General features: G+C 38.4%; 1 protein-coding gene across 28 annotated transcripts in view; it reads right to left on the bottom strand.

Annotated features, from left to right (window-relative positions):
- Adgrl3 (adhesion G protein-coupled receptor L3) overlaps window positions 1-14831 on the bottom strand; it is a 773708-nt gene extending 758877 nt beyond the window's left edge. For 27 of the 28 annotated variants that reach the window (XM_021730674.3, XM_040292372.2, XM_078021326.1 and 24 more), the window contains exon 1: window positions 14090-14831. The gene's annotated coding sequence lies outside the window, so the exon portion shown is untranslated. Of the gene's footprint in view, window positions 1-13617; window positions 14066-14089 lie in introns of those variants that run through there. The other variant, XM_078021328.1, reaches the window with a different exon arrangement.
- Between the last annotated feature and the right edge of the window lie 7215 nt (window positions 14832-22046).

Below are 22046 nucleotides of genomic sequence, written 5' to 3'. Positions count from 1 at the left end.
ATAATAGAGTGTAGAGAAATATTTGAGAGAATCTTATCAGAGTCCTTAACACTTCACAGAATGAAAAATATCTTCATTATGTCAGTTGCTCTTTAAATCATCACAAAAAGAATGTCTCACCTATTTTACCTTTTTAGAATGTGCTATTAGCATATGCAATGCTGGGCTTTAGCTGTTCAAGAAGGTTGAAATGTGAAAATTCTTATAAAATCAACTACCTATTGAGTTAAAGCTTTCTGAAAATGGAACTTGCAATTACTTTATTTTTTTATTCTGGATATTTTAGGGAGAAAGGAACACCCCCATACTTCCTCCTATTAACACATGAAATACACCTTGAGAAGCTGTATGTGTAATGTAATACAGCTCTGTAGTGCTAACATCATGCCTGATATCATAAATGATAATTCCTAACTGCAAGTAGAGAAATACCTTAATAAAAGGTACCTACAAACCTGCCATGTGACTTTGGGCAAATCACTTCAACCCTTCATAACTAAATTTTCTCTTTTTAAGGAAATTAGAGTGTGGAAAACTATATCTTTTAATATCCTTTCTAGCTTTTTATTATCCCACATGCATGTACAGGGCAATTTTCAAGGGCACTTCAATTTATCTTGCAACAGTAACTTCAAAACTGCTTTCATGTTTCTTGTAAGTCTATAAAGCACATTCAAGAAGTTTTACAATCATTTATTTATCAAGCATTAAACTTGGTCACAAAAATGTATTCTGGTGCAGATTTAAAAAATACATACATAGTTAAAGTACAATAAATTGCCACTGTGACTGCTAGAAGTATACCAAAAATATGTCTTTACAGTTGGAAGCAGAAGTCACAACAATGTCATCTAAACTAGAACTTTTAGTCCCCCCTGACTAAAGAATGAATTAATAAAATTAAATTCTGAAGATAATGCATTGCTGAAAAAATAAATTTTTCATCATACACCTGCTGCTTTTCTCTTCAGTTTTACTCAAGCACTAATTTAAAAAACCCTCATATTTTATAGTTTTCATTCTCTAATTCAGTCTACACCTAGCAAAATTTGTGTTCATACTTACTAAATGAAGCCACAAGGTTCTGTTTCATTACCTTTTTTTACTTCTTTCTTCTTTTATAAACTTCTTGAAATATGTTTATTGATCATTTACTCCTACTTCTCATATTTAAATTTTAAAAGACTAACCAAACCATCAATTATCTTGTTCCATAGGGTTTGGTAAAAGAGAGCATTGTTAACTTGACACTTTCAGAAGAACTGAAGAGATAAAGAGGTTCATTCAGAACAGAGAAAAAAAAAAAAACAAGAGATTTTATGGGGACAAAAAGTGGAAGGCTGACTTAATTCTTCATAATTCAGTTTTACTATATAGTTTTGTTTTATTAGTATATTAAATTCAAAAGTATAAATATTAACATCCAGTAAGTTTCCCTTTTTTATTATTGATTATTATACTGACCTCAGCATCTACACATTGGTACATATATAACTCAGCCACAGCTAAAAATTACAAAAAAAAAACCATAAGCATAGCACTTTACGTGACAAAAAATTAATAACTACTAACTATATTTAATTGAGAATTAGCAATCCCAAAAAATCTTCAAAAAGTTCAAAGGACCAGTTAGGCAGAGAGCAATGATGCATCTGGATCACTTTAACCAAGAAGTAAAATTCGAAGTATTATTCTTTGACTAAGTGATCCTATTTCAAGGAATCTGTGCTACAGAAATAGCTAGAAAGTTGCGGCTTTCAACACTTGTATACTCATTGTGACATCATTTATCCTAGTAAAAAACGATAACCCGGGCCTAGGGTATATGGCTCAATTGGTAAAGTGCTTGCCTTGCACCTGTGGTGCTGATTTGATCCCCAGCACCACCAAAAAAAAAAAAAAAAAAAGATGATCCACATGAATAAGTCAATGTGTAAATAAATCCTATGTGTCTATACTATATTTACAGCATTAAAAATGATGCTTTCAAAAAATTAAATGGCACTGAGAAATTGGAATTCTATAAACTATATAGACAGCTTAGTCTCAATTCCATTAAAACACAAACAATACACATGTGGACAATCAAGGTAAAAATAGAACTATGAAAATGATCTATGAGCATTATACAGATAATACTATACATTGAATGATATCTGTTTTAACTTTATATATCTCTACATGTCACCAGTGCTTCAATGTCACCCTGTACTATAATCAGGAAATACAATGTAAATATTGTCTTCAGAATGTACAATCAGCTACACTGGGAAGAATGAACAGGAATAAGAATCCAGACATTACTGGGAATCAAGCAGCATCAAAAGAATATAAACAATACACATTAAGATAGTAGAAAGAATTCATTCCAGAATAACATCTATCAAGCTAAGAGAGACTAGCAGGGGGAAAAATAACACAGCAGGATTACTAAAACAAAGCATATGGACTAGCACACTGTCCTCCAACACTGACACTGAGTCCCTCATACAGATTGTTCATTCATTTGTAATAAAGTAGGTTAATTTCTCACTTATAAACCTAATGTTTTCTTTCATACCCTATGACTTTTGTTGTTGTTATTGCTGCCCTATCTCAATATTCCCTAAATTCAAGGAAGAAAACACACATGCACACCACTGCTTTCTCACTATAATCTATTATTCAAGAAAGATCTCATTGAATGAATGTCTGCTCAGAGGCTTTAAGCAAATTTCATTTCTGAACACTACTGTCTGCAGCCCAGCAGGCTACTTCAGCAAGATAAGATCACATATTTAATCAAATGCACCAAAAAGAAAGAAAGAAAGAGAGAGAAAAGAAAGGAAGAATCGAAAAGTTTGCTTAATAACATCAAATCATAAAAATACAATGTTGACAGCATACTAATTTTTAGTGCTCTTTCTTCTTTGAGGATCTGCAACTATAAAGAAGGTCACTGTACATGGAAGCTCTTCTAATTAAGGTTTCTTCCAACCTTTAAAAAATTCCCCAAATTATCTTCATATGTTACTACTTATATTGAATTGTACTTAAAAAGAAAATGAAAATTCAACAGAACTTTCCAATTTGAATAAAGAAAAAGTAAAAAGCAATAAATTTAGGAGGATTCTACACTTACAGATAATGCCTCTGAAGCGCCACTTTACCTCATCTGGTCAAATCTCAGCATTAACCGCTACCCAGACTCTGGATTTTATAATAATGGATCCACATTAGATGGCTGTCATTGAAAAACATTACTATTGGCATGCTGAAGTATATAGTTTCTTGGGATTTATTAGGCAACTATAAAATTATCCATACTCCGTTATTTGAAACATCCAACTTGACGAACTCTTGAATATTCTGCCTCTAAACAAAGAGTTTACTTGAATAAAAATATATTTTCATCAGAAGCATTATACTATGGACACACTAGAAAACGTAAAATAATGTCTCAAACAGATGGATGAGTACATATCTGTAAACCTGTTTTTTTTTCCTTGATTTACTTGTATTTACACTTGTTTTATGTTGCATTTATTCCCATGCCACAGGTATTTTTGTTGTTATTGTTCTAATTTTTTCCCTTCAGTTTTTTCTAGGATGACTTTTTTCTCTGTGCAATTTGTACTTCTGGTTTAGACACAATGTGTTCTTTTTCAGTAAGGACTATGTTAATGGTGCTAACAGAGTTCATATGTAATTAATTATTCATCCATGCCCACTATCAGATGCGGAAGTTCTATTCACCTGGATGTATTCAATGCCTAGATAAAATTTAAACTTGGAAGACCAACATTATTTTCTGCATTTTTAAGCATATACTGGAAAAATCCAGCACTCTTAGTGCCAGCAAACCTGAGTCCTGATCCCCTATTCAGTATTGTATGAGGACAATTCCACCATTACAGGACAGAAAGAAACACACTGCTTCTGTAAAGTGACATCTTTCTGATACTTGGTGACTTCCCACATATGCAAAATCTATATGATCTCGTAGGTTTAATGAGTGACTTAGCTATTTTTTAAAATAAACCTAATGATATGAATTCCTTTATTTGTATTTTTGTTGACTATTCTGGGTATGGTAAGTAGGGAATTATTTTCCAAGACCATTTTAGCTACCGACAGGAAACAAGTAAACTCATTTTGAAAGTTTTCTAGCCAAATCAACAGAGGCCATATTTGTCTTGATTAACAAAGAATCACTATAATGAGTACTCAGATGGACTTGAGTCCCATCCCCAAAATGTTTCATTATATATATATGCAGATATTCCAAAATCCAAAAATCCTGAAATCCAAAACACTTCTGATCCTAAGCATTTTGGGTAAGGAATACTCAAAATGTATTATCATAATACTACAGTCATTAAAAAAGGAATGGCTCAGTGAAGTGAAGGATATTGTCCATAGAGAAAGAAAGAGACACTGAAAAGGCACACTCATACATTGCTGGTGGGACTGCAAATTGATGCCGCTAATCAGGAAAGTAGTATGGAGATTCCTTGGAAAACTTGGAATGGAACCACCTTTTGACCCAGCTATCCTGCTACTTGGTTTATACCCAAAGGACTTAAAAACAACATACTATAGGGACACAGCCATATCAATGTTTATAGCAGAACAATTCAAAATAGTTCAATTGTGGAACCAACCCAGATGCCTTTTGGTAGAAGAATGGATAGGGAAATTTTGATGCACACACACACACACCCACACACACACACAAAATGGAACACTACTCAGCATTAAAAGAGAATAAAATCATGGCATTTGCATGAAAATGGATGGAGTTGAAGAATATAATGCTAAGTGGAGTAAGCCAATCCCAGAAAACCAAAGGCCAAATGTTGTGATATGAGGATGCTGACTCATAATAATGATGGCGGTGGGGGTGGGGAGCAAGGGAGGAATGGAGGAACTTTAGATAAGGCAAAGGGGAGAGAGGGGAAAGGAGGGGGCAAGGGAGTAGGAATGACTATGGAATGAATTAGACATCATTACACTAAGTACATGTATGAAAACACAAATGGTGTGAAAATACTTTGTGTACAACCAGTGACTTGAAAAATTGGCTCTATATGTGTAATATGAAATGAACTGCATTCTGCCATCATGTATAACAAATTAGAATTAATAAATAATTTAATAAAGAAAAGTAAATAAATAAATATAGAGAATAAGAAAACTAATGAATATGTCATTCTACTAAATCTTGTAAGTTGAATTTTAGTACATATGACAACTAAGATACTATCATAAAATGTGTCACTTCAAAATGACTATAAAATACTTATCTGTAATGCATAAAAATCACTTAGATGAAAGTGAAATTTAACTAAAATTATCTTTTAAAAAAGACTCTATGTTATTTTAAAAGAAATGACTGCCTGGGCTGAGGTGGTAGCTCAGCGGTAGAGCTCTTGCCCAGCACATGTGAGATACTGAGTTCAATCCTCAGCACTACATAAAAATGAATAAATAAAATAAAGGTTAAAAAAAGAAAGAAAATGACTGCCTCAATACATCCTCAAACGTCAACTACAGTTGATAATATGATTAAAACTCACTAGACAACTTCAACTGAATATTTAAAGCTGAGATAAAGAAGAAATGCAATAGATATACACATGCCTTGTGTTAACACAAAACTATTTCTCAATAGGTTCTTTGTCCACTCCTTGAATTCATGATCAGTATTCTGAGTCAAGGTTCAAAAAACCATCAGCCACTGACAAATCAAGACACTGAAAATTAAAAAAAAAAAAAATGCTAATATAAACCAGTGGAGCTCTTCCATTCTTGCCAAAAAGAAAATCTCATACAAAAAGATGACCATCAGTCAAGACCATTTCCTCTTATCCAAAAGTATTTATTTGGAAGAGCTTTGAGGAAAGGAAGGGGAGGGGAGGGGGTAACAAACCAAAACAAAACAAAACAGGAGACTGTTGAGAAACCTCTTACAGGGTCAGCTGTCAATGGAATGCATTTTAGTATTCAAGTAACCCACCCAAGCAGAACATCAAAAACTGGGCTTGAGTCTCTCCCCTATTCTCACAGGCTCAGGCTACTGTTAGCCACTGGGGCTGTCCTGAATAGTAACACACTCTGCCTCTGCAGGACACAGAAACACCAACACAAGCTGATCAAACAGAAGTGGGTGTCACTTCTTACTTGGCTTTTCATTTTCTTGAGTCATACTTTCAAACATTTAAGTCTGGTACAATTTAGCAAGTCAGTTGTCTAATGCACAGTTTATTTTCTCATTTGTTTTCACCACCTGTGTTGTTCCCTTCCTTTTTCACATGAATGTGCTGTATAAATATAGGTAAAAATCACGCAGTTTTAAAAACTTCTCTTATTGGCAGCTGTCACTGAAATACAGAGTTAATTCTAAAATCTGGACTTAATTATGAGACTTTCAAAACTTCTAGTCTTTAAAAAAATCTGGGGATCTCAATTTTAAGGATTCCTTTGCATTTATAGCAATCTTAGGAGGACTTGCACTTTGGCATTATAAATCTTTTAAAAGTATGGAAATCTGTAATATAAATCTTGAAGTTTATGATGACTTCATTTGGTTACAGATGTCGTTAATGCTTAGAGAACTGTTGACATTGTGTGAAAAGATCATCAGCTGTTTAATTTAAAATTTTTTAAATTAAATTGTTACTTTCATCTTACACCTGATTTAAAGTCGATCTTCAGGCACAATGTTTGATTGATGTCAGAAATATTTTTTTATCAGGATTATGAGTTCTGGTGGGAATTCAATAGCAGAGCATAATATGTTAAGAGGAAGAGCTCAGAAATAGTTACTAAAAGGTTAAAGAAGCAGAGAGGGAAAGACAAATAAGAGACAAGAAACCTTTTTAAACAGCTTAAGAAAATGCTATTGATTTCCATAGCTCATCAAGAACTCCTCAATTAAGAAAATGATATTTGATTTAGCTAAGTTTTCTTAAGGATAGTACTCAAGGGCATTTCTAATAATAGTATGATAAATAATAACAGGTACCATGCATTAAATGCTCACTCTACCAGATAATTTTTTATTTACTTATTCTTCTCTAGAAACTAGCAATCTGGATGTTATTAACTCTATTTCTTAATAGAGAAGGTGGAACTAGAAAATTGTGCATTGGAGACTATATTCAAGTCTCTCCAATCCAAAGGTCATTTCTGAAAAATTAATAATTAAGAACGGTTGCCAGCTACACTTATCTATGGAGTATCATTTACCTTCTACAATACTAGGACAGATTGCATTAACCAAAGTGCTGAAGGTGATAGGTTCTATAGTACCAATTTCTAGTGACAATTCAGAAATTACAAGATGACATGGGATACAGGCAAAAACCACAGATGACTTATAATGTAAAGTTCTCAAATGGCTGTTAAAGTGCTTGACTGAGTAGTATTACAATTCACCAGTTAAACTTTAGCATCTAGTAAACGTGCTCTGTATGTGGATCTTCTTTCACAAGTTAAGCATGTCACCATTCACAAACAGACTCAACTACAGTATATAATTACCCCAAGGATCCTTTTCACTGAAAATGGCCTGTTGTGGTGCTTAGATAGTGATTAACAGATTAAGCATGTAGTGAGCCGTCTTGATATCACTTCAGAAAAGTGATTTCCTCCCTAATAATTCCCAAGATACATAAATATTCAATTAGGGTCTTTGAAATCTACTTTTAATTGGCCATTCATACTCGGTACCCAACCTCAAACTTAGGTCAAGCTAACAAAGGTGTTTTATTAATTCTTCCTACAAAAAAAGTCAATAACTTCCCCTAAATTTTAAATTGCAAGAGAAAAATAAAGCCAAGATTATTTTTATATAAAACTTTTAAATTTAGTAACATTTTAAGGCATACTCTAAAGCAATGATGTGAAATAAAATTGCATATCTGAATCACACGGGGAATTGATTAAAGTTTCCTAAGACCCTCATGAGACCTAACAATGATAATGATGACAGTAGAAATGATTATATCTTACTATTATATGTCAGGAACTGTTTTAAGCACTTTGCATATATTTAATCGTTGAACTTTCACAATAATCTGTGAATCTGGTAATTGTTAAACCCATTAAAATACATCAGAAAATTGAGTCATACATAAGATCCAGTATCTTGCCCAAAACCAAATAGCTTCTCAAACCCAGTCAAATACACTGAGTTCCTTTCTCTTCACCTATACACCATTCTACCTTTTTGGATACAACTGCTGCCTAGATCTCAAATTTTTTCCTTGGCTTCTCTGTAGCTACCCCAGGACCACTCAGCAAATCATGCTGAAAACCTACATCTTTCACTAAAGGCAAATCAAAAAAACTAAAAGCAAGGTTTTTTAAAAAAATATTTTTTAGTTATACATGGACACATGTATATTTTTATTCAGTTTTATGTGGTGCTGAGGATTGAACCCACTGCCTCCCATGTGTGAGGCTAACGCTCAGCCACTGAGCCACGACTCTAGCCCTAAAAGCACTTTTTTAACATTAGAATTTTAGGAAACAGAATAATGAAAATGCCAAAGAATTAATGAGTAAAATATCAAATGTGTCTGTTCTTTTTAAAGCTTGAACATCTACTTGTTTTCTCATCCTATATGGCTCCTTGTATGGTCAGATGGGTAACACATGTGAGCAAAAGGACCTTGGAAGTTAATTTGTACAGTTCTCAATGGTTTGGGTATAAGGATTCTTTTCCACACCTAAAGTGACTTCTGATTATGTTATCTATAATAGTATTTATTCATTAATGAACTGGGAACATTTTAAAACACAAGACTACACCTATGCCATATGTTATCAGAGCAATGATGTCAACACATATCATATGCCTTCTGGAAAATTCCATTGTACACTTGTTAAACAATAGAGTAAACCAAGTATGGTGGCCCTGTCCTGTAATCCTAGTGATTCAGGAAGCTGAGATAGGAGGATCATAAGTTAAGGCCAGCCTTAGCCACCAAGTGAGATCCTAAGCAACTTAATGAGACCCTGTCTCAAAACATAAAAAGAGACTGGGGATGTGGCTCAGTACTTAAGTGTCCATGGATTCAATCCCCAGTGCCAAAAAAAAAAGAAGAAAACAAGAAGGAGAAGGAGAAGGAGAATAATGAGTGTGGTAGGCAAATAATGTCTAAGCATTGTAAAGAAAATGTTTTTCTTTTTGCATACCCTGTGAAAAGGTCTCAGAGACCCACATGATTCCTTAAAATACTAGGTAAGAGCATTGTCAGCCCCTCAAAATAACTACATACAAAGTTCTACCAGACAGGAATACTCAATTGGATTATTTATTTTTCTACTTCAAAGATAATTTTCCAAATAACAAGATTAATATGAACAGTATTCCATTTAAATTCTTGAATATTATGGACAAAATTTTAACTTCATCTCCATAATTAAATGCAGGTTTTAAAGTGTCCATAAGACATAGGCAAGGCAGGTTTTAATCAGATTTATAGATCTTGGGGCCAGGGGTATGGCTCAGTAGTAGAGAGCTTGCTAGCATGCCAATGGCAACTGGTTCAATACCTGGTACTACAAAAACCAACCCACACTCTTCCAAAAAAAGTGTCTGTGTGTGTGTGTGTGTGTGTGTCTGTGTGTCTGTGTGTGTATATGTATGTGTGTGTGTGTGTGTTATATAGATTCTGTAGGAAAAGAACTCAACCTTTTCACCCACCCACCCCAAAATAAATGGAGAATTTAATTACTTCAGAATAAGACAATTAGCTTTCTTTTTCTTTTTTCTTTTGTAGTTGTAGATGGTCAGAATGCCTTTATTTTATTGATTTTTATGTGGTGCTAAGGATCGAACTCAGTGCCTCATACTTGCTGGGCAAGTGCTCTACCACTGAGCCCTAGTTTTCTTTTTTATGTTTGTAAACCAATGAGCACATTCACAATTCCAAAAGGAAAAAAACATATACCTGGTTACTCATGTATCCGTAAAGTTAATTTTATTCATATTCAGACCAGGGTAATACATTAAATGGTTTTTTTTGGGGGGGGGGAACCTGCACATTCCAGAAATCATAAATGCCTTCCAGGGGCATGATCACACTACTTTCTCAAATGTCATCTAATGTCAATATCAAAATTAAAATGAATGAAGAATCTGGATTTTTCTCTGCATTGATAAACAACTCCCTACCCCTCCCACACACACAGTGAAGTCAGATAGAAAACAAAGGAAACATTAGGAAGCCTCTACACACATTCAACTATTCTACTTTTTATTTTATTGCAAAATATGGTAATTTTAAAGAAACACATACATGAAAGAAACATACATAAATGCAACAGTAGTTTAAGTATACACGTACACTTGAGGGCAAACAAATGCAGAGTTACAATATAATCTCAGTCTTTAGGGGCCCTCCATAAATGACCAAATGTATATTTTGAATACAATGCAAATCTAAGATAATTTAAGGCAAAACAGCCATTTGCAAAAGTTAAGGAAGTATCAGGATCTTCTCTCTTTAAATTCTGACTGCTCTCGCAGTTCACACCATACCAAATTAAAGTAGCACAGCATTTCTCAGAATCAGTTTTTGATCTTAATACAAAAAAACTCAGTTTTTTGCTAATTTCTGTTCCACAATGCCCACTTTTAACAGTAACCATCACTTCTACTTGGCAGCCCTTTTCAAAGAGAGTTCAAACAAAGCTAAAATGGTCCAAATCAAATTCTAAAAAACAATGCAATTATGTGTTATATTATTTAATTAACTTCAATCTTGTGATTTTCTAATCTTTTTTAAATCTACTATTTATGATTTCCTTGGCTACAACTTACAAAAAGGGATCAAAGGTAAATCAAGTCCACAGGAAAAAATTGCCTATCCTAATCACTAGAAACAATAGCAGGCACAGCAGCTGGAGCCAGTAAGTCCCATACTTGTTATTTTTCCCTGTGGAAAGAAATATTTAAATCTGTAAAACATAAGAAGAACATTATAAAGAAAATCATTTCTGAAAAATGTTTCATTCATATTTTTGAGCTGGACCTGAATCTGAAGGATAATCTCACCTAGCAACCTAAACTGAGACATCAAAAGTATCAGACAAATCACATGCTGGCTTATCACTCCTCTGGCTAGGGATGCCTGATGCAGCCTAACATATCTACCTAAGAAAAATTAAGTAGTTCACATAAACCGTTGTACTAATCATTTCTCCTACCCAGAGTTTTAGAAATAGTTCAGTCAACCATATACTCCAGTGCAGCAGGTTACTGAATACTTAGAAGTGTTATGGAATGGCATTCAAACACTGACACATTCACCTTCAGCTAAAGACAGCACAATAAACTGACAGACACTGTTCTAATGACATCAGGACCTGTGGAATGTATGACTGCTAGGAAACACATGCTGCTAGGAAACAAAGAACAGATCTGATCAAATCTTCTAATGGAAGGACTGAGAATCATTGTGATGAGATCTTCCAAACTGGGAGGAAAAAAGTATTCTTTAATCCTTAGAAATATTTACAAGTATAAAAACTGTAACACATACCCCCTAGAAATGAAACACATATATGATCCTAGATTCTTATGGGTTAAAACATAACTCTCTAAATTTTCTATTAGGGTGATGACCACGAGCAATATCACTTATAAAAATACAACTTAATCAAGATCAGGTATTAATGATTCAGTATTTTTCTTTGGCAACCTAAGTTTTTTCAAGAAGTCAGGATCTTAAAAAAAAAAATCAAAAAATTGGTGTGCCTAAAATCAAAGTACCCATTACACAGTGCTGTACTTTTAAAACCAAATAGGACACAGCCATTTGCAACAAACACCAAAGCAGTCAGAGCTAATACAGAAGTAAGGAATTTAATGTCATTTAATTACTGAAATTTAAAAGTAGTTATCATTGCAAAAGCAACTGTTGACAAATTGTTTACCTTGTACATTCTTTACCATTTCTTTAGTTACAAAAAAAAAAAGAAAAAAGGAAGAGGAGAAAGAAAGATTAGATGAAACAAAGCTGACAGAACACAAATATCCTCCTAACTCCTACACAAATTATCTGGTATCCTCTTTTGGTGATACTATAAAAGAACTGGCAATTTTATTAGCAATCCACACATAGATAAATTGCGTGCCAGAACTCCAAAGAATTTGGTACCATTACAGACTGAAAAATATATTAGGGAAATCTAATCTCTGGTATCTCACAGGGAGATACAGGACGATCTCCAAATGAAAAATCACTGAAGTGTTTCTTAGCAAATTCTACGATGACATTCTTTAACTAGGATGGTAGCCCATGTGACACTAAAATTAGCAGACCGCCTATTTACTTCGGAGCAAACACAGAAGGTAGTTTTTCCTCCTGCCAGAGTCTATGCGTCTCATTTCCCCAGCAGCTGGCTGAAAGGATGTAAAATCAGGCGTGCAAAAAGGCTTATACTTCCTAATGAGTAATCCACCCAGGAAAGTAAACAAAACAGACACCAATAGGTTCAGCTCTAAAGGAGACTGTGGATGCTTACACTGTTGTTTACAATGTTCTCTAACTACTGCAGGCAAGGATCACATGGAACACAGGGAGGAGACACCCTGGAGGTGGTTCGTATGCCCGAGTTCACCCAACTGCTACATCGCTAGCCATAAATAAAGGCAGCGCATGTTTCTATCCGTGCGAGGAAAGTAGCCAGAGAATTCTAAGGACCAGAGGTTATGCTGGTTTGACTTGATTACTTCAATCTGTTCGAGAGATGACTACTCTATGAGGTCCTCACCAGGGCCAATCTAGGGTGCGTCGAGCGCTGCACCAGCGACTCACACGCGTCCCACGCATCTCGCTGAACTGCGCCTCTCCGGGGAAGAGCGAACACACTGTGAGGCTTCCTCGCAATCCTACAGGGCCCCCTTGGCCTCCCCAAACCAGATTTTCCAGTTAAACGGATCCCAGGCGATTTTGATAAGCAAGCTCTTCTCAAGTAGCATCAGCACATCCCAGCACACATCTCCCTGACATCCTCCGGGCGCAGGAACGCGCACACCCAGACAGGCACACGCGGACCCCACTGCCAACTAACCCTGGTAGAGGAGGTCGTTCCCCACTCCTACAAACGTACACACCTAAAATTGCTGGGGCCCTGGAACATTCAGTCTGCAAGCTCCGAAGTGGGACCACAGGCTGGGTCTCGGCAGCATCAAAGCTCAGCTGCAGCCCAGACTTCCCCTCTCCGGAGAGAGAAGCGCCAGGGTGCCTGCCCTCCTACCTGTAACCTGCGTCCACCAGTGTTCTACTCACCCTACCCCCGAGCCGAGCCCACCCTGATTCATTTAACAACACCCCCTGCCTAGTGCCCACTAGCAGCACACCTCAGTCCCCGGCCATCCGTAAAAGTGACAGCTTTCTCCAGCCACAATCGCCTAACAAAGCCTGGGCACGCAAGTCTAAACCAAACTGCCGTGAAGGGGACACAACAGGCGGGGTGCGGATAGGCAGAGCGGCTCCACAACTCAGGGGCGCGACCTGGGCAAGCGAGGCCACCTTGAATGCTCCAAGACAGGCGTCAAGAGAAGACCGCGCAAGGCTCACCACCCCGCATTCTCCATCACCTCAGAGCCCAGCCTCTCACCCGGTCCCTGTCCGTCCTCCTGCATGCTCCTGCTTCGAGTGGCAAGAGCTCCAGTCCAGTGGAGAAAAGGCGCCCCCTCGGTTGCTTTCAGCCCCTACCAGGGGAAGGCACTGGGGTGAGAGGAGAGGGAAAATTCCCGGGGTGGAAACCTTTTCTATTCCCTAGCGTGTGCGACAGCGAATGCGCCCGGTCTCCTCTCGAGTTCATCCTGCTCAACCGCCAAACCGCCCAATGGCTGATAAAACCTCGAACCCGTGCCAGACCTGAGCGCCCACCAGCCAGGAGGCTCCCTTCCCGCCCCGCATCACGATCGGATGAGTGTGTGAGAGGGCGAGTGTGTGAAGGCGAGTGTGTGAGTGGAAGGGTGAGTGTGCGTGAACCCCGCACCCCCTCAGTTGCCCGCCCGGCAGATGCCGCCGCCTGGGCCAGACCAGGACGACCACTATGATGAAGAGTGAGAAGAATAAATTACCTTCTGCAACCGCGGGTCCCTGAGATCGTCCCATCAGTCGCTCAACAACCTGCAGCGGGGTGCAGTTTCCACAATCCAGCCATAGAGCCCGGGGCAAAAGATGGACTGGCCCCAGCAAAGACACCCCCACCACACGCGGCCAAAAAAAAAAAAATGATAAAGCACAGAGAAGGCAGCAGGAGGGTGGAGACCCCAGTCAAGAAAACAACAACAAAAGTCTCTCTTCCCTTTCTTCTGCAACACAGCCGTGGAGAAAGAGAAAGAGGGAAAGCCAAATGCTTGTCGTCCTTTACGTTTCCTCTCTTCACACACACCCCAAGGGGGCAAAAGCGGAGCAAAGAGAAAGGAGGGTTCAAATGTCTCTCCCAGTTCACAGTTGCACAACTTCGGAGTCAGGCTCAGTCTCCAGCGGCAGCCCAGGAACCCAAGCGGTAGCTATTAACATGCGGCAGTCATAGCTGGAGCTGCTTCTCTTCTTGCTGCTGCTGCTGCTGCTGCCGCCGCCGCCACCACCACCGCCGCCGCCGCCGCCGCCGCTTAAGAAAAGACGCTGCTGAGGAGACCAAAAATCTTCCACCATCCCCCCAGCCGATCTTTATATCCAGTTCTCCCACCCCACCCCCCTTCTCTTTCTTTTTCTTCTTCTTCCTCGTCCTCCCCTCTCCGCCTCGGAGCGGGAGTGATGGAATAGGTAGGGGGAGCCGCTAGGGCCAGGGGTGGCTTCTCCGCCAAACCCTCCTCTTCTTCTTCTTCCTCCTCCCCCCAAGGTTCTCTCCCAGCCGAGGGTCCGATCTCGCGCCCGCAACCAGTGCGGAGAACCGGAGCGAGAGCCACGCAAACTCCTTCTCGGGTGCACGGCGGGGACGCGCGGGCAGAGCGTGTGCCCTGCCGCCTAGGGCTGCGTCCCGGGGGCTGGCGAGCCCCGAGCCCGGGAGGTGGCTGATTAGCTCGCCGGTCGGGCCAGGCAGCTGCGGGCATGTGGGAGCTTCATCGCGCGGCCCAGGCTCCGCGCCGCCGCCGCTGCTTGGATTCTTTTTCTTCTACGACTCCCAAAAGCGAGCGAGGCTCTGGCGCTTTCCAGACAAGCACACTCACACACGCGCACACACGAGCGAGCTTCTGCCAAAGCAAACCGTGCAACCCGCGCGCGCGCACACCCGAAGAAAGAGGACAGAGGCGAAAAGAGAAGAAAGAAAGGGGAGGGGGCGAGTCACTGGCGGCGGCAGCGGCAGCAGCTGCGGGAGCCGAGGCAACAAGCAGCCCGGGAAATGCCTACAGCGGCGGCGGCGGTGCAGGCGCCCACCCGGACCAGCCGCAGCATCTGCATCCCCGCTCCTGGGAACTGGAGCCAGAGGGGCTGGGCGGGCAGGCGAAGCGGCGACGTGCGGAAAGCCGGTCGGAGAACGGGTAGCGCCGGAGCCGTGCAGCTAGCGCGCGGCGAAAACAGCCGGGGCCCGAGCCGAGGCCAGAATGAGCCACCCGCAGGCGGGCGAGCGAGCGAGCGAGCGAGCGGCGAGAGCTCCCAGATCCCCGGAGGGGGGCTCGAGCCGGGGGAAGGGGGTGGCCGACAAAACCCGGATCTGGAGTGCCTGCGGGCTCCACCTAGCAGCTCGGCAGAAGCTTGGAGGTGGGAAGGAGAGGGCTGCTACCAGAGGCTTCTTTTTCAGGGTTTGTCAGACAAAGAGTACCTCTCTCAGGGCTGGGAGGCTCTCTCTCTCTCTCTCTCTCTCTCTCTCTCTCTCTCTCTCTCTCTCTCTCTCTCTCTCTCTCTCTCCCTCTCTCTCTCTCTCCCTCTCTCTCCCTCTCTCTCTCTCCCTCCTTCTTTCCCTCTCTCTCCCTCCTTCTCTGTCCCCAGCTCTTTCTCTCCCTCTCCCCCCTACCTCCCTTTCTTTCCTCTCTCCCTCCTTTACTCTTCTCACTCCTTTGTAGGTGAATTAGATATCTGGTAGAGTCCTACCAGTGTCTTTTTTCCAGTGCAGATTATTCCGTATTTTCATTATGCGGGTACCGAGTCCTAAAGCATTTCCTGCCTTTGGTCCATTTTATGTTCCTTCAACTTAGCTCATGCATGCAAGTTCATTGCAGAGTTTAGAGTATATTTGTCTGATAAGTGGGGGTGAGGATTTGATGATTTTATTTCAGAACATCTATATAAATTAACTGGTGGATGTAGAAAAGTGCAGATTTCAAAGCCATACCTTCTGATAGAGGGAAAGTTTACTCAAGTTACCTAAGTGACCTTGGTTGATAACTGATCCTCTTGGTGAGGTCTTCGTAAATGAAAGGGTTAAGTATATCATTTCTAAAAGTCTTTTTTCTGCTCTAAATGTTTTTAGTTTCAAATGGCTAAGTGTTATTTTTCTGTATCTGTATACTCGAGTTGTACAGATATATTATATGTGTCCTATAAGCATATTAACAGCCATGGTCAGATTCTCCAAATTGTATTTGTTGTATACAGTCAGAAAGATCTAATGCCCTCTGGGAGTTCTTAAGGAGATAGCATCAACCCCAGAATATCTGAAGAACCTAAAACCTCATCATAATTAATAGACCATACCCAACATGGGTAACTATCAAAATCTCAATCATTCGTCAAAGCTCAAACAACTCTGGTGTCAAGTTCTTCAAGAAACTTTTAATCATTAACTCTAATTTTTAAAAAATCAGCCCTTCCAGTATACTGCCTTTTAGAGTTCAAATCTTAAATGTCCCCCAAAGTGCTGTGTGCTAAAGATTTGGTTCCCAGACAGTGGCAGTATCAGGAGGTGGTGGAAAATTTAAAAGGTTGTGCCCAATGCAAGGCTGTTAGGTCACTGAGCAAGATACTCTTGAAGGGGATATTGGGAATCTGTCCACTTTCTCCCTCTTTGCTTCCTGGCCATCATGAGATAAGCAGCTTTGTCCCATCCACACCATGATGAACCAACCAACCAACCATAGACTGAAAACCTCTGAAATTTTGAGACAAATTGAGCCTGCCTTCGTTTTTAGTTGACTTTTTCAGATATTTTGTCATATTATGTAAATCTAAATAACTCTCATAGCACCTTCATAGTATCACTACAATACCACCTATTTCATTCTGCTTTTTCTTGTCCTTTTAAATTATTTATTTAGGTACTGGGGATTGAACTCAGGTTACTTTTACCACTGAGTTACATCCTCAGTCCTTTTATTTATTTTTATTTTGAGACAGGGTCTTCCTAAATTGCTGAGACTGGCCTCAAACCCACAATCCTCCTGCCTTAGCCTCCAGAATTGGTGGGATTACAGGTGTGAGTCACTACCCTTGGTGTCTCTCTTATTCTTTTAAATAATTGGTTGCTTGTCCATATGTCTTCTGAGATTATCAGAAAATTTGAATGCAAATTCCAAGTTTTAATTTTCTTGCAAAAGGAGAGATTACTGCATCCATAGTACTTTGAACATGTAATTCTTTTTTTAAAAAAATGGCAAGTGGGAAAGAGATTCAATGATATTGCTGAATTCTGACCAACTAGATGTTCAAAGGCTCAAGTTTAGCTTCTTGAATTTGCCTAATAACAGGACATCCATGAATTCCCATGGGTACTTAAGGAAAATATAAACTGACATCTGGACTCACTTGTAACTTAAGCAAATAGTTTTAGAGAGAATAGACTCTGGCAAATTGTGACAAGAGGCTCTTATTTGTAAAAGAGGCAAAATGGAAATTACTCAATCCATCTCCCAAATGTTTATACTCATACTTTATACTCATAAAAGTAATAAAATATTTTTAAATGTATGGAATGAAAAGTGCTCTATATAAAGTAAATATTGTTATTGGTAGCTTTAGAAATACAAATTACTATTGGCTATAGATCAGTTTTTAGACTCAGCCTTCCCACAGTTTGAGTTGTCTAGAAGGTTGTGGAAGAATGATATTTAAAAACAGAGGTAATATATTTATCAAATATGGAACATATTAACTGAAAATTAGAGGTAGTCAGTTATATGAATAATTGAAAATGTTCACAAGAGGACTTGTTCACAAAAAAAGGAAAATTACAAAAACCATAATAATGAAGAAAAAAGGCAAAGATAGGGGGAAGAAGTAAGTAAAAACTGACCATTAAATAAAATCAATGACAGGAAGAGAATAGGTTGCTTATACCATTTAATCAGATGTCAAGGTAGCAATTTTTCACAGCAGCTACCTATGTTTAAAGCTTGAACTTCATGCTTCCAAAGCATGCTTAATCTGATGGGCATAGTCCTCTATATTTGATTTAGGATATAAAGCATCCCACTCTATTGCCAGGAAATCCATGACTCTTGCCAATAGTTTTCTAAGGTGAAACTTCCACAAAAATAAAATAAATCCTGTGCCCTTTTTGCTACACATTTATATTTAACACCTTCTTTTAAGAGGCAAGACAGATATTATTATTCAAAATAGTTCTGTATATACTAAAGTAGATTAGGGAAAAAAGATTTTACTGTTGACTTCAGTGTAATTAAAATGGAAAAAATAATATTTTACCAAATGGAAAAGAACCCCAAATGAAAAAAATATCTGAATATCTAATCAAACAGGGTGAAATTAAAATATTTTCATAACTTAAAATTACCAGACCAAAGGACCTTTTTCAAATCAGTAAAGAATATACTAAGATGCCAACAGCATGAAAGTTTGGAAGAGAATATGAATACTTTTTACATAGAATAGGAATAAATAGCCAGTAAGAAACCATGTTCTGCTTATAGAAACTCAATACACAAAAATATAATTTTATAATTAAATAACCCATCATATTTCACATTTTTTCTTATGAAAATAGCTTAAATAACAATGGTGCCATACTACTAAACTCTAACAGAAGTATGGAGACAGGCATATTCCTACCTTAATGATGTGTGCTGACAAAATTAATCTGGAAGGAAAATGCATAATATGTATCAACTGCCTCTTAGGCTATCTGTATCATTAATCTGGTGTTTTTACTTACAGATTTCTCTTCTACAAAAGTAAGCAAAATTATGAGTAAAGATTTTATATAATGTTGTGCATCTCAGTCATAATTGTTACATAAAGGAGACTATGTAATGTATATATATTCACAGTAATTTGTCTCCCTATCCCTCCCTGTATTGAATAAAAGCCCTCTGATTGAATCAGTAATTATTCAGTCAGTGAAAGTAGGTGAAAGTTAAAAAAAATCAATGATACAAACATTTTATTAAGTATTATTTATTTTGGATGCAAGCAACAGAAACAAAAACACAGTGAACTGAAGAAGACAGAGATTCATTTCTTTTTCAAGTGGAAATCTGGCAATAATTGATCCTAGCAAGTCCACCCCCACAATTACCAGAAGCAACCTAGACCAAAATAGACATCTTCTGTCTTATTGCTCAGCCACGTATGGCCTCTTTCCCCAATTTCATCTCTTCCAGTCATGTCCACAAATTGCAGGAACAAAGAAAAAAAGGAAGGAGGAGGAAGAGAAGAACATACTTAAACCCAGATACATTTTCCTACAGTTGTACACATCCTTTAGTCTTTCATTCCATTCTTCACCAGGAAATGTAGACTATCCAAAACCATTATGGTTTAAATATTAGGTGCTCCCCCAAAATTCATATGTAAAAAAGCAATGCAAGAAGGTTTAGAGAGGAAATGATTATGTTGCAATAGCCTTAACCTAATCAATGAATTAATCACCTGATAGAGTTTAACTGAATGGTCACCAAGGAAAGTAGGGTGTAGCAGGAGGTAATGGGCATTGAGGGCATGTCTTTTGGGTACATATTTTGTATCTGGCAAATGGAGTCTCTCTCTCTCTCTCTGCTTCCTGAGCCCTATCTTGCATGACTTCCCTTTGCCACACTCTTCTGCAATGATGTCCTGCTTTACCTCTAGCCCTGAAAATTGGAGTCTGCTGTCTGTGCACTGAGAACTCTGAAATCAGAATCCCCAAATAAATAAACTTTTCCTCCTCTAAAACTGATCTTGTCAGATCTTATGGTCATAGCAGCAAAAAGGCCAAATAAAACATGAGCAGTCATGAGTCCAACTGAAAGTCAGAATTCTTTCACCATTTAGCTCTTCCTAATCCTATGATTTATCATAGTATACCACCCCCCAGTGGGGCTTTACATATATTAATCTTACAGTAGCCACATGAATGCCCCTTCTGGTTCTAGAGATGGCCACCTTCACATAAAATGAATGACCTTCTGCTTCAACTAAATGTGCCATTTTACAAGATTTCAAATTAGTGAGCTTTGCCATCAGGGACAATACTCTAATACCCAATCAAATATCAGCAGACAGTTACAGTCTTAAATGCTACTAGGCCTAAATATACTGACAAATCAAGGTAATCAGAGTTAAATCACATCTGCAAAGCAGACAGCAAAGCATAGCACTCAGACTGTTAGTATGCCATGGCATGATTAGAATTCTAAAGGGTTTGGGGGTTCACAAGAATGATGACTCAAATGCAGATTACACATGCTATCATCAGAAAATAGTTGACTGCCCTATGGGATAGCTTGATCCCAAAATGTACGCAGTAACCCTCTCTGTACTCTGGGATATTTTTTAAAGGACCATTTTAAAAGACTGTAAAATTTTACCCCAATTATATTGCCCTACTAATTTGGTATCTTCCAATCCTCTCCTTACTTTGAGTAATTCACCAAAAAGAGAACCTGTGTATCCTACATTCTTAATACCTGGAAACCTATCTATAGGTCTAGGTCTATATATTTTTAGAACATGTTCTCCTGATTAAATGCAAACTTTTACCACATGCTCTTTTTTCTTCCCAATGGAAAAGTCTCCTTAAACTCTTTATCATAATTTCTCAAATGTTTGCATACATTCATGCCCCTTCTGGTTCTGGAAGGCTATAAAAGCAAAGAACTTAGTTTTTTGTTTTTTGTCTTTTTGTTTTTCATCCTATGACTTTTCCAGCTACCTTGTTTTAGATCTCACAATTAAATTACCTTTCATAACGCCAAATTAGGTTCAACCCAGAATGCTTACAGCCACTTACTGTCAATGTTGGTGATAGAATACTGCCCTTGTAGAAACAGTCAGAACTCATATAAACATAGTAGTATTACAAGCATCATCATATGGTCTAAATACTAAATCTAGAAATATAAAAATATTTCTTCAACATTCTTTTCTTCAGGTTCCCCTCTTATAAGGGCAAATATACTCTACTAAGGAGTATATAATCAACCAGTGATAGTCCTAATAACTATCATGTCCTAGAAAGGAAGGCAGTAGAATTTTTGTTCCTGCACAAAACACTGCCATTTTTCTGGCTTCTGATTTTCCATCTAACTTCTTAAGGACTCTTACAGCTACCAATATTAGATGTCTGACTCATAAATTATTCCTCCTTTCCTGAGAATTGTTCCCACACTTGGCTTAAGGGGTTGTTTGTATGAAGTCGCCTTGGGCATAGTATTTGGCCTCTCCTTTGGCCATAGATGACTGGTCTACACATGAACAACTAACTCAAACATGACTAATAAGACTCTGTCCCCAGAAATTTTTCAGCTATACTATGCACAAAGCCTGAATGTATCATTGATGGTGGAGAAGGTTCAGGAGCTCTTTGAAATGGACTGAATATTTGTGTCCCCTCAAAAAACCTGTGTTCTAATTCTAACCTCCAAAGTGATGATATTTGGAGATAGGGCCTTTGAGAGGTTATTAGATATGAGTGGAATTAATGCTGTTATGGAAGGGACTCCAGAAATCTCTCTTGTTCCCTTTCCACCATGATGGTTTATAAGAAGCTAATAGTTTGCAGCACACAAATGAGACCTCTTTAGAACTTGGCCATCCTGGCACTCTGATCTCAGACTTCTAGTATGCACAATTGTGGTCAATAAATTTTTGTAATTGATAAGCTACCTGGGATATGGTACTTTGTTAAAGCAGCCCAGACTGACTAAGACACTATTCATA

The sequence above is a fragment of the Ictidomys tridecemlineatus genome, chromosome 9 (assembly GCF_052094955.1).
Source record: "Ictidomys tridecemlineatus isolate mIctTri1 chromosome 9, mIctTri1.hap1, whole genome shotgun sequence".
In the NCBI taxonomy this organism is placed as follows: Eukaryota; Metazoa; Chordata; class Mammalia; order Rodentia; family Sciuridae; genus Ictidomys; species Ictidomys tridecemlineatus.
This window is presented reverse-complemented; position numbering and strand designations above follow the sequence as displayed.